Below are 13,084 nucleotides of genomic sequence, written 5' to 3' on the forward strand. Positions count from 1 at the left end.
CAACCAGGTCTAAGGAGGTTATAACACCACTGTACTCAACACTCATCAGACCACTAAAAGAGTACAATGCTCTTTTTTGCATGTACCTCACCAGACACATGTAGCAGCTGGAAAGTCCACAGGGGTTTCTCAACAAAAATACAGGGCATCCAAACCATGCCATGATGTACATGGATAGACTGAAAGTCCTGTCACTGTACTCTGTATTGTAGAGGCTACTGAGAGGTGACTTGTGCCTGGCCTTCAGGGCAGTCTCTTACCCTGCCCTAATGGAAATGCTGCACATCTGCAAATTTAATGGCACAAGAGTCACTCACTCTAGGGATCTTAACCTAGCCTATGACATTAACATAACATGCTTGAGAGACAGATACAGCTGATGACATCAGCAGAGTCTTGTGAGAGGAAGATGTTAATAGCAGTATCCCACATGCTGGTGTAAAATACTAATTTTAATGTTAACCAAGTAGACACACACACACACACACACACACACACACACACACACACACACACACACACACACACACACACACACAAACACTTGACTGTAGTGAGAACAGAATCCCTACCTATCTGAGTACACCAACCTGAGAACTCAGCATTTAATGCAAGTGCCACAGCACAAGTCTGACTTGGATAGTGTTGAACAACACTTCATAAGTGATGACATCAGCAGTGTCTGGTGAGGAGAAGATGGTAATAGCAGTATTCCACGTGCAAGTGTAAAATACTCTTTCTAATGTCAACCAAGTGAGCAAACACAACAGTTGATCACAGTGAGAACAAAACCCCTACGTAAGTACACAGACTAGACAACTCAGTACTTGACACAAGCAGCACAGAACAAGTCTAACTTTAACAAGGCCGCAGGAAAACTTATAGTGGATGATATCATCATTAGATGAGACATGTTGGAAGGCCTGAATGATATGGATGCATAGGCATGCAAAACTGTCAAAATATTGGTATTACATGGGATTGTTGTGATGACTGCAGGATACACAGTTATGCTCTTCTGACAAGACACACACACACCAGTTAACTGCAGTGAGATCAGGACCCCCACCTTAGTACACATACTAGACAACTCAGTACTTAATGCAAGCACCAGGGCACAAGTCTGACTTTTACAAGGCTACAGGACAATTTATTGTGGATGTCATCATCATTGAATGTTTGAGAGAAGATGTTGGGAGGCCTGCCTGAAATGGATAGCTAGCCATGTACAACTGTCAAGATATTAAAGATCTGCATGTTACCAGACTAATGAGTGAGTGAAGTATAGCATTTGCTGCTGTGTATCCAATGGGCAGGTATATCTTAAAAATACAGCTTTGCAAACTATATGTAAACAGCTGTCCACATTACTACAAGTACTGGAAAATCTAAAGGTGTATTGTCAGTATAAATATGTCCATGGTATATAAGAATGCATTTTTCTTCATTTCAGCAATTAATCATATTGAACTCTACATTACCTACACTAGCATACTGCAGCTCCTGCACAACGGTGTCTACAGGATTGTAATTGGCCACCACTACAAAAATTGTTTCTCCCAGCAATTAATCAGAGTAGGTTCATAGGTTCATAGGTAAGTACTAGGTTATCTGCCCAAGGGCATTTATAAGCCTAGCCAGAATGTGTTGTTTTTTGCCACCCCCTTAGATTAGTTCCCCTGTGCCTCTGTCCAGCACAGCTATTAGTTCCCTGCGACACTGTCCAGCAGAGCCACTGCAGTGATCCCCAGGGTAAATTTTCTGTTTCCCATCCACCCGTCAAGGTATCTCTTAAAGGGTGTTAGTGAGTGGCTCTGCCTGATGTATATTGGAATCCTGTTCCAGAGCATGGGGAGTCTCTGGAACAGGAATCTATCCCTCCAGCATGTCCTATTTATTGTCGTGGTGAGGTTTATATCTCTAGAGTGTGTGGCTCTCCGGGATTTGTTTTTTTTTTTTTTTAGGTGGAGCATGTCCATCAATTCTGGGTTGGGCATGGCCTTGTATGTCAGGCAGAGATCACCTCTGAGTAAGCGGTATGCAACCAAGTACAGCTGGAGTTTCTTGAGTCGGGCTGCATAGGGCATCTGTTTGAGGCCAGTAATCCTCTTGGTGAGGTACTTTTGTGGTCTTTCCAGCTGTTGCAGGTGTCTTGTAAGGTACATCCCAAATGGGGCGTTGTATTCTATGATGGGTCTAATGAGTGATGAGTAGAGAGGCACAATAACCTCTTTTGCTCTAAATGCAAACCCTTTTGTGATTAGGTGGGCCACATAGAAGGATTTTCTAACCACCTTGGCAATATGATTATCAAAGGAGAGATTACTATCTACTTGGGTTCCCAGATCCCTTATTACATTTTCTGTATTTAGAGGACTGCAACCTATGTGGTAGTTCATGGGTACTTTGTTTTTTCCAAAGGGGATGACTATGCACGTTTTGGCATTTAGCATGAGGCCATGATTTTGACACCAGGTATCCATCTCAGTGAGACCCTTCTGGAGGGTGTCTGTATCAGCTGGAGAATCAATTATGGCCCCTAGTTTGCAGTCATCTGCGAACTTGGTCAGACATAGTCCTTCTATGCTTGCCTGTACCTCTGAGAAGTATATACCAAACAGGCGGGGTCCTAGGACTGAGCCCTGGGGGATGCCACTTGTAACCGGTTTAGAGTCAGACATACAGCCTGCAACTCTCACCATGTGGGTTCTATCCATGAGCCAGTTGGCAACCCATCTCATGATGTAGGGGTTTATGCTCAAGCTGGTGAGCTTGTCTATAATACTAGAATGGGGAATGGTGTCGAAAGCCTTTGCGAGGTCTAGGTAGGCAGTGTGGACCTCCTTTCCCTCGTTGAGTGCCTTGGTAACTGTCTCAAAGAAGGCCACCAGGATTAGGAGGCATGATCTGCCTTTAACAAAGCCAAACTGGGTAGGGTCTAAGGTTTGGAGGTTCCCAATGTCTCTGTTAATGAGTTCCATGATAATGCGCTCCATAGTCTTGCAGACCAGGCTAGTTAGGCTTATAAGGCCATAGTTCCCAGGGTCCGTTGTGGCTCCACTTTTGTGGAGCAGGATAACTGTTGCTGTGCGCCACTCTGTGGGTACACAGCCTGTAGGGAGGCTGAGTTTGAACAGTGTGTTTAGGTGAGAGGGTTAGTTCATTTTGGAGCTCTTGTAAGACACAGCCCGAGACATTGTTTGGTCCCATTGAAGCTGTTTTTGGCTTTGGATAGGGCTGTTTTAACTTGTGTGTCAGTGAATGATGGGGCCCTACCTTCTTCTGGTATGGTTATGGGGCCTTTAGGGGGTGAGAGGGGGGTGAAGTTTGCACTAAATCTGTCTGCCAGAATGTTGGCAATATCAGTCAGTTCAGTGTATTTTTTGCCATTCTGCAATACCTCAGAGCAGATCTGCGAGTTTCCACTTAGGTTCTTGACATAACTAAAGAATGCTTTGTGGTTATCTTTTTATCTTTATAAGGTTACACATATAAAAATCATTTGTTAAGCTTTCTTTTACAGTGCTGTGTAATTAAGCAAGTCACCATTTTGGTCAGCCATAGGGCTCTTTTTTACTTAAGTGTTTGCCTCCTTCCCCTGTAACTAAAGTACACTGACTCTTACATTTGTCTCTCTGACCCTACGTTTTACAGGTACAGATATACCTTGCACCTTTCTGGCTTTCTAACACTCAAACATAGATGCCTGCTGAAAGTTTTACTTACTTGTCTGACATTTGAATAAGTAACCCTTGTAAAAATCCTCAAAATTGTATACTGTTGGTCTGTCTTTCCTGCTAAACATAAGTAAAATTAAAGTGCTGAGTGCAAGTAGCGAAGCGCTGAGTGCAGATTTTAGGCCCTTACATTCAACTTACCTCTGGTGTGGTGTCTTGAGTCAATCAAGGTATCCCTCTAACCACTCCTACTGCCTTCTCTTTTCCCCCACCCCCTCTTTCCTCAAACAGATTAAACTGCTACAACTTAGTACGGGCATTGGTTAATCCCTGCTCCACTTGCCCTCGCTTTGCTTGGGCTTGCTTTGCATCCCACCCTGCTCCCAAATCCCTCCCACCCCTGGTGCTGCTACATTTATTAGTACTAGACCACACCCCACTTTTTTAAACCAATCAGTAACAACTTGTCACAACAGCACCACCCTCAACCTGATATCACCAGTCCTCTAACTCTACTATTCCATTTGCCTAAGTTTCAAGTCTCATTCAGTAGGTATGCTATCACCCAAAATAGTCTTATTAACTCTACTTCTATCCATTACTCATCCCATATCTCCTACCCACCTACGAATGACAGTGTCACCCAGGTTTCCACTACCCTAAATTTCAAACATCCATCCCATCTACAACAGATAATAATGCACCCTTACTCACTTCCCTCATGCTTACCTCCTTAACCCCTAAATACTACCATCTTACTAGACCTAGTTACATTAGTCCTAAAACTAGACACTATTACAAAACTTTATTCAAAATCTTAAAACTCATTCTCAGGATACACTACAACCTCACAAAGGATAGCAACATCCACCCAAACCCTGGCCCATCCAAACCTGTTGATCCTAATCCCCCTACTATATCCCCTACCACCATAGCTCCAACAAATAGACCTTCTAACTCACTGCTGGCCTGCCATCTAAACATTAGGAGCATAAATAACAAAACTCAGCACCTGCATGCCCTCTTAGCTGTTCATTCCCCAGATATATTATGCCTAACAGAAATGTGGCTAAAGCCTGTCACTAAGGACCTTGAGATTCTGCCACCAGGGTACAATATGTTTCAACTAGACTGTACCACCAGAAAGGGTGGTGGGGTAGCCATACTTGACAAGTCTACCCTATCTGTCAGCATAGACACCCAACAACCACCCCAGTTCAATAATGCTGAAATTCTTATCTCAAACCTACAAATTAATAAAAACAAAAATGTAAATATTGTCTGTGTCTACATTCCCCCAGGGAGGAACACAGAAAGCTTAGAAGACTTCTTATACTGGTTATCCAATAACTACCCCCAAGAAACCATTGTTCTTGGGGATTTCAACATTGATTGGCACACTTGCTCTTGTGAAACCCCCACAACCCAGATAAACCTCTATGGATTTACTCAAATCATAACCTCCCTCACCAGGACAGGAAAACCTAATAACAAGGGAAGTACCCTAGACTGGATACTCATCAGTACCCATCTTCAATCCTATAAATCAGGCACTTTGCCTGATGACCTAAGTGACCACTGTCTCATCTATGTAATCAAGCTCAAAGTAGACTGCTCCTACCAACTCACCTATAGAACATTAAGAAACAAGAATTTTATTCTCACCAAGTTTCAAAATGAACTTAAAGGCATGCAGCTGGTCAGTACTAAAAAGTCTCCCCCCTAGATGAAGCAGTAGCATACTTTAACACCAAATTCCTTGCTATTCTTAACTCCCGTGCTCCCAGATGCTCTATTAGAACCAAATTTAATATTGCACCATGGCTTTCTAAAAATACCAAAACCAAAATTTCACTCAGAAACAAAGCATGGGCCACCTACCGAAAAACAAAAGCCCCACTTGATCAACTAAGATTCAGACAGCTAAGGAATGACACCAAAAAATCCATAATCTTAGACAAAAAGAATCACTAATAAAATCTACTGCAAAAACATCAGAACAACCCTCAAAAGTCCTGGGCAGGAATAAACTACTCCACCCAGGCCAAACTGCCACTCCACCCCCCCTCAGCTTCCCAACAAAAATCCCCTGTAGACTTTGCTAATAACTTCAACAGCTTCTTCACAGAGACTATCTAGTCTCTAGCCAGCCAACTCTCTCCAATGGTTCAAATTCTAATGCAGCCACACCCAGTACCCAAACATACTTTACCTTCCAACCTGTTCCTACTCAACTTATTTATGCCCTACTTAAGAAACCAAGACCCACCTCCCTGGCTGCCGACCTCCTCCCAGCAGACTATCTGCAAAAGGCTGCTGACACCATAGCATACCCCATCTCAATCTTGATCAACAGAGCTATATCTGAATCTATTGTACCCACTGTATGGAAAATCTCCCATGTCATACCTCTCCATAAAGGAGGCAGTTCCACTGAACTGTCAAACTTTAGACCCATAGCAATTCTGTTGCCTCTAGCTAAAATTATGGAGAACTGTGTACACATACAGTTCATGCACTACCTCACACAGAACAAGCTGTTGTCCAACTTTCAGCATGGCTTTAAGCCACACCACATTACTACTTCTGCCCTCCTCTCTTTCTCTAACATCATTAACCACAACCACAATAATAACAAACTATCATCACCACTCTTTCCAGATCTATCCAAGGCTTTTGACATGGTTGACCACAAAATGCTTATAAATACCTTGAAGGCTTTCTCCTTAAACAACCATGCACTCCAGTGGTTTCAATCCTACCTGCAGGGCAGGCAGCAGGCAGTCCTATGGCAGGACAAGCTATCATCTTGTCTACCCATCACATTAGGAGTCCCCCAGGGCTTGCTTTTGACATGGTTAACCATAAAATGCTTATAAATACCTTGAAGGCCTTCTCCGTAAACAACCATGTACTCCAATAGTTTCAATCCTACCTGCAGGGCAGGCAGCAGGCAGTCTTATGGCAAAACAAGCTATCATCTCATCTATCCATCACATTAGGAGTCCCCCAGGGCTTGATACTAGGACCCCTTCTTTTCTCCATATTTATCAATGACCTTCATCCAGTCATCCCAGATGCTACCTGCATTCAATATGTGGATGACTCCACCTTGATTTGTTCTGACACCTCACCAGCTACTTTATTCACATTAACCAAAATTACATTCAATACAGTAGAAAAACGACTCTCCAATCAACATCTAGTCCTAAACATCAACAAAACTAAGCTGCTCCTCTTCTCCCCCACATACAGGACCCCCCTGCCATCCTTCAACATAACCACAAACAATGGCACTGTCATCTCCCCAGAAGCCCAAACTAAACTACTGGGTGTCATAGTTGATAACAACCTGAAGTTTGATGTGCATATCAATCAAACTATCAAAACATTTAATAAAAACACTTGTCTCTCTTTACAGAATCAAACCTTTCCTTACCCACTTCCTAGAACTTCAATTACCCATTCCCATCTACTATCAACTCTTCTCTATGCCTCATTTCTATTCTCCAACTTAAACAAAACAGATTTTAATAAACTATCATCTTGCTATAACCACACTGCCAGATTTGCTACTGGCACAGCCTACCGGACACACCACTGTCACAACCTAAATTGCCTAGGATTGCTTGAACTGCCTAGCCTACTGCAGTTCAACCAGCTAATAGTGGCACATAAAGCCTTTCAACAACCAGAAAATACACCTGCACTAAAAAATATTGTCAGCCCCTACACTAGCACCCAGCCACTGCCATCATCCACTAGACTCCTAGTTCAAACATACAAATCCAACTACTCAGCTGGGGACTCTCTGTTTGTGAACTCTGTTGGAAAAACATGGAACAGACTCCCACCTGACTTGACCCTAGAACCCTCACTAACTCAATTCAAAAACAAACTTAAGAAATACTTCAAAATTCATTGGTTATGTCCTTGTACTAACCCTGACTAGTGACCTCTCTATTACTTAGGTGCCTTACCTTCAACTGCTTCTAACTTTTTTCTACCACACCATTTCAGGAAGGGTCAATTGTATAACTGCTGCTCAATGTGTCTTAAACCTGAATGTAATGTTATGCATATATAACTTTGAAAATAATGTTATGTTTTGTAAAGTGTTTTATAATAAGTTAGTACTATATGTGCTAAATGCTGGTATTGCTTATGACTGTAATCTGCTTGAAACTAGCATTTACTAAATGTTTAGTTATTATCTTGGAGCTTTTCTCCCCGGGCCTCTGCTGTCACTGGACATATATCCAGTCAGACTATCCCGGTCAACAAATGTAAAATAAATAAATAAATAAATAATTTCTGTAGCGTAGTTGATATATTTGTAAACAAGTACTGAGAGACCAAGTTTCAAGTGCTTGGATGCAGGTAACAGATGGCTATAGTGTAAATATATATTATTTCCTTAAAACCTGCCTTCCTTTTGTTTGTGTTTTTACATGTACTTTTCATGGGATGAAGACTAAGTGGGCAGTAATCATAAGTAATACATGCTAATGTGCAATTTCTAAACTGCACCACTGAGAAGCTGGTTTGAGGGATGGATAGCAAAGACTTTGTGTATGTGAGATACACATTTATACACCTTTCTCCATTTGTGAGGAGTTAAGTGATGAGCAAACTTAACCCACTGCTTCACTGATAAAATTGAGGATAGTATTGAGTGTAAGAAACACATCTGTTGCTTAGCTGACTCTGTGGCAGCAGGTGGAAATACATTGACAGATTTATTTTTTAAGCCCAGATGATACAGGGTTTGAATCCAGATGTAGCTAATAGCTATAAATATGCATTTATCATGCAATGGCATAATTTTTAAATCTACATTCACTGGATGTTACCTTAGAGCAGTGTGTTTAAGCAGCATTGTACAGAGGTAACCACACTATGGAAGAGCCGTTCACTGTCTCTCGGCATTGGTGCACAATGACAAACTCCATGCAAACACAAAGGACAAAAAGTGAAGGGTGTCTGTTTTTTATGTGTGTGGTTTGTGATTCTATTTTTTTACCACATTAAAGGTGTTAAAGTGGGATATATCGGAAAGTGGTAAAATGGGGAGGAAGCAGGGGAAAAGAAAATGGAAAGCAATATAGGATGCAGGAGAGAGGTAGGAAAGAACCATAGATATCCACTTCTTCAACAGTGCAAAATGCAAATATGTACAGAATATTATCTGAATTTAGACTATCATATCAACAAACAGGGGTGACAACTGTGACATCACACCTCAGGGCCAGTAATCCAGGAGCCACAATCCTCACCATTGACACTGGTGGGGAACATTCATGGTAAGAAAAATAGGCACACACTGTATTTTCAGATGCAGCTCTCTGTGCTAAGTGCAACTTCCCTTAAGAGCACACAGGGAATGCACACTCCCATGGGGCTGGGCTTCCTGTCCAGACCTCAAATAAGACTCTTCACTAACTACTACAGAGCTGAGTCCTTAGCTGGGTGCTCCAAGCCAAGTCTTCCACCATTCTCTCTCTGAACTCAGTGCTGTCAGTTTCCCTGTTCAAATTATCTGTCACATGCCCTTTTTGTGAGATTTGAGTTTCACACACGTACACACACACAGACACACACACACACACACACACACACACACACACACACACACACACACACACACACACACACACCTGGGAATGGGTGACACAGATTACCTGGTCTACCATCTCCACCACGATTGTAAGGTAGATGTACTGCTACTAGAACACCCAAAGCCAGCTACCTTAAAGCTCTTACCAGGGTACCCAATTACACTTATTAAAATTAATACTTATACAAATTGTAGTTTTTATCCAAGCAGCAAGACTTTCAGGAACATGGAGCCACAGTGCCACTAAATAAATTCAAGTACTTTCAAAGGGTAAATATTTTCTAAAAGATCAGTCGCAATGAAAGCTTTAGATATATTTAATATTAAATAATAAAAAAATCATGAAAATACTGAATATCTATTTACAATAAACACTAGAGTTTCAATCACAAGAAATATGAAAAAACACCAATGGAAAGACTCAGACAGATACAGAAAAAAAAATTAGCTAATCTCAATATATTTTTCTAACTGACTGAAGAATTACTGTTCCCTAGTTACTTACTAAAGCAAGGCAAGATGAAGTGTGTGGGTGTATTGTTAGGTCCAAAAACAGAGCACACACCTCACATCTCTCCCTAGTATTCAAATACTATTTCAGTGCTGGCTACTGTACGACATCACATCTGGTCACCTGACTCTGTGGTTCCCACACTACCCCCTTACTGGAAACTTAGCAAGAATCTGGAATTAATGTGTCACAATATACACACAAAGAACTTTATCTAAGGTTTACTACAGCATCTAGTAGATGTAAAACAATTCCAACACTTCCACCCTTCCTGCAGAAAATAACAGGCTATTCTCTGCCACCCCAGGACAGCATAGACACTGTGTCTCTGGCTGCATTCAGACATGTGAGATAAAATCTTTATGGCCTAAACCAAGTAATTTAATTTCAGGCTATTTTTCTTAAGGTTAGCTGGGCTGAGCTTAACCCCTTCCCTTCCAGTATCCCCTGTTAAAATATATACATTTTATCAATTACAACAATACAGTTTGCCATACATGTATATTTCTTTTCTGTCCATCAGGACCCACTTTTGATACATTTTTAACACAATAATCTGTACAAATCAATTTGATATTCAAATGACATATAATTCTTTACAGAACTCCAGCTATCTATTCTGGCATGTGTTACACATGAACTGCCCTACTCTCTCTGGCACAGCTGGCACTACTTCATATCATCACAACAATGAAATTATGTTCCATAGTCAACTGAACCAAATCAGGTGTGTCAAAAAGACATATGTGCAAACTGGAGAGCTATGTATGGTACAACATTTTTTGTGGGACTGGTGCCCATTTTTTACTTCAGTAAGACAGGAATGCTAAGTAAGGAATTAAGGTATTTCTGGGTCAGGTAAGTAGGATAGGTGAGGAAGAACATGCAAATAAAAAGGACAAGCAAGCCAAGATACAGGGGTGGTGAGGGGCATGAGAGGTTGCGGACACCATGATTGGAGTTAGGGAGGTGACAATAGATTTCCATGCCTGCCAAACATGGGGACAATGAGAAAATTGTCCTAACCCACAGGACTGTCATCACTGTCCCCTTACTCTGCTAGCTTTTGCAGTTCTTGATGTCTTTTCCTCTAGACCATAAAAGACAGCTTCCTCTCCATCCAGAGAAGGTATGCGCCAATGGTGCTATGCACGATCCTATGCACAAAGTCTGGCAACTCCTGGTGGGTGATAAAATACCCACCTCTACCAGTACTCCCAGAGGGTACCACAGCACCAGCTGTCGAGGTAGTGCTACCTGATGTGGAAGGCCCAGGTAGTTCAGGGACAGTGGAGGCAGTACTGACAAGATGAGTCCCAGATATACTGGGCATCAGTGAAGTAGCTGGTGGAGTGGGGGCAGACTGAGCCATGGTGGTGGCCTGCCTTCCTGTGCTGTAAAGCATTTTGTGATTTGTCAGAGATGAATGACATGGAAACATTTTGACAACACATAGAAAAATAAAAATAGTATTTTACATTTATCTGTAGTTTTACATTTAAGTATACTTCTTAACAACTACAAACTCTAAATAATGATTGCTCAAAGTATCCTTGGAATGTGCATATATTCTTAGTCAAGTTATACAGATTATGTTAACAGCAGGGCATTTATTCCACTTATACTGAAATTAAATTATGTACTATTTTAAAGGATTTTACTTATATTTATTTATTACTTGTGGTATTTGAACTCACAGTGTCAGGATTAGACTTGACTCCTACAGTTGGCTGTTTACAGACTGAAGCATGCATGCCTGCCTTTACAATTAGGATATGCATGCTTAATTTGCTACTACTGTATAGAAGACCAATACTTTAACTAAAACAATAGTTATGTTGTGCTGCATACATACCCCTTACTTCCCTCAGTCTCTCTAGACCCTCAGCATGGGCATCTCTATTCACCATAATCTCTTCATTAGCTGTGGCATAAAGAGAAGAGAACAATAGAATCGTGTTGTGCATAACAGCATTGCCTATATGCAGCTTTCTATCTACTACAAATTCTCTATATCATTATACTTACATAACTGTGGGATATCAACAGTCCTGAACTCATCCAGCTACTGGTTAAGTGTATCCCTCTTATGCCTGCTCAGGTCATTAAAATGTTGCCTACACTGTTCTTCAGTATGTGGAATGCCAGTCACACTGGAGGCAGCAATGGTCAGACTATTCCATGCCGCAAACTTGCACTGAGAGCCCGTATAGTACTCCTCCAAAATATTTGGAATTTACTGTACTAGAACCCATGATCATCTGTATTGCAGCCCTACACTTACACCTGCTGCCACAGGAATAGTTAAAAAAAAACATTTGGATATTTTCATATTCATTACTGACTTCTGTGTTTTAACTGCTGCTCAACTCCGCTTAACATGTTTGCATGGAGCACGACATACTTGATAGAATGTATCCATTTTGAAATTGTCTACTGTACGCTTCCTCTCTGCAGCCAAGTGTCCCAGTCCCCAAAACTCAACTTCAGTGATTCTGAAAACGACATGATCATCCAAGCCTTTCATCAACATGGTGCCTTTCTGCTTGAGAAAGTATGTGGGATATGTCTGGAAGAATGCTAATTTGGAACCAGATAGTAAATGAAGTCAATGCTGTTGGGGGACACAGCAAAACATATGATTAGGTGTGTCATAGGGCCACTGACATGAATTCATTGGCTGAGAGGACAGCAGCTGCAGTGACCCATGGAGAGCTGGCTACTGGGGGGGGGGCTGCTACACAGCCACCAATAACACCAAATGAAGAGTTCCTGTCCACTGTCAGTGATCCAGAGAGCTCAGTGGAAATTGTACAACAGCATGTGATTGATGTTCATGCTGCTTTTCAGGGAGGGTAAGTATGTCCCAGGAGGAGCTTTCAGGTAGGCTTACATATGTCAATTTTTAAAAATTTCTTGTACAGTAAAATATTAAAAGCAATAGTTAAGCTGGTTTATCAAATTTTGGGGAGTACCTGTTTATAGACTGGTACAGATGACAACACATTCTGGTTCATTACACATGGGCTTCGGGTGGACATGTCATCCAAGTTTCAGTAAATGTATTGTTAATGGATATATAAAACTCCATAATCCCCCCTCCCAAGTTATTGTTATTGTGATGATGGTGCCTTACCTTTTGCTTAACATCTTGCAGGACCATCCTCCCTAGCAAGTGTGGAGTCATCTACACATGGTAAGCCAAACATTTTTATTTTAGTACTGATGGGCATTTGGCATGAGGTGGGTGTCAGGAGTGTGTGTATATTGCTGTGCCAT

The sequence above is a fragment of the Protopterus annectens genome, chromosome 13.part0 (assembly GCF_019279795.1).
Source record: "Protopterus annectens isolate FY-2018-M chromosome 13.part0, PAN1.0, whole genome shotgun sequence".
NCBI lineage: Eukaryota > Metazoa > Chordata > Ceratodontiformes > Protopteridae > Protopterus > Protopterus annectens.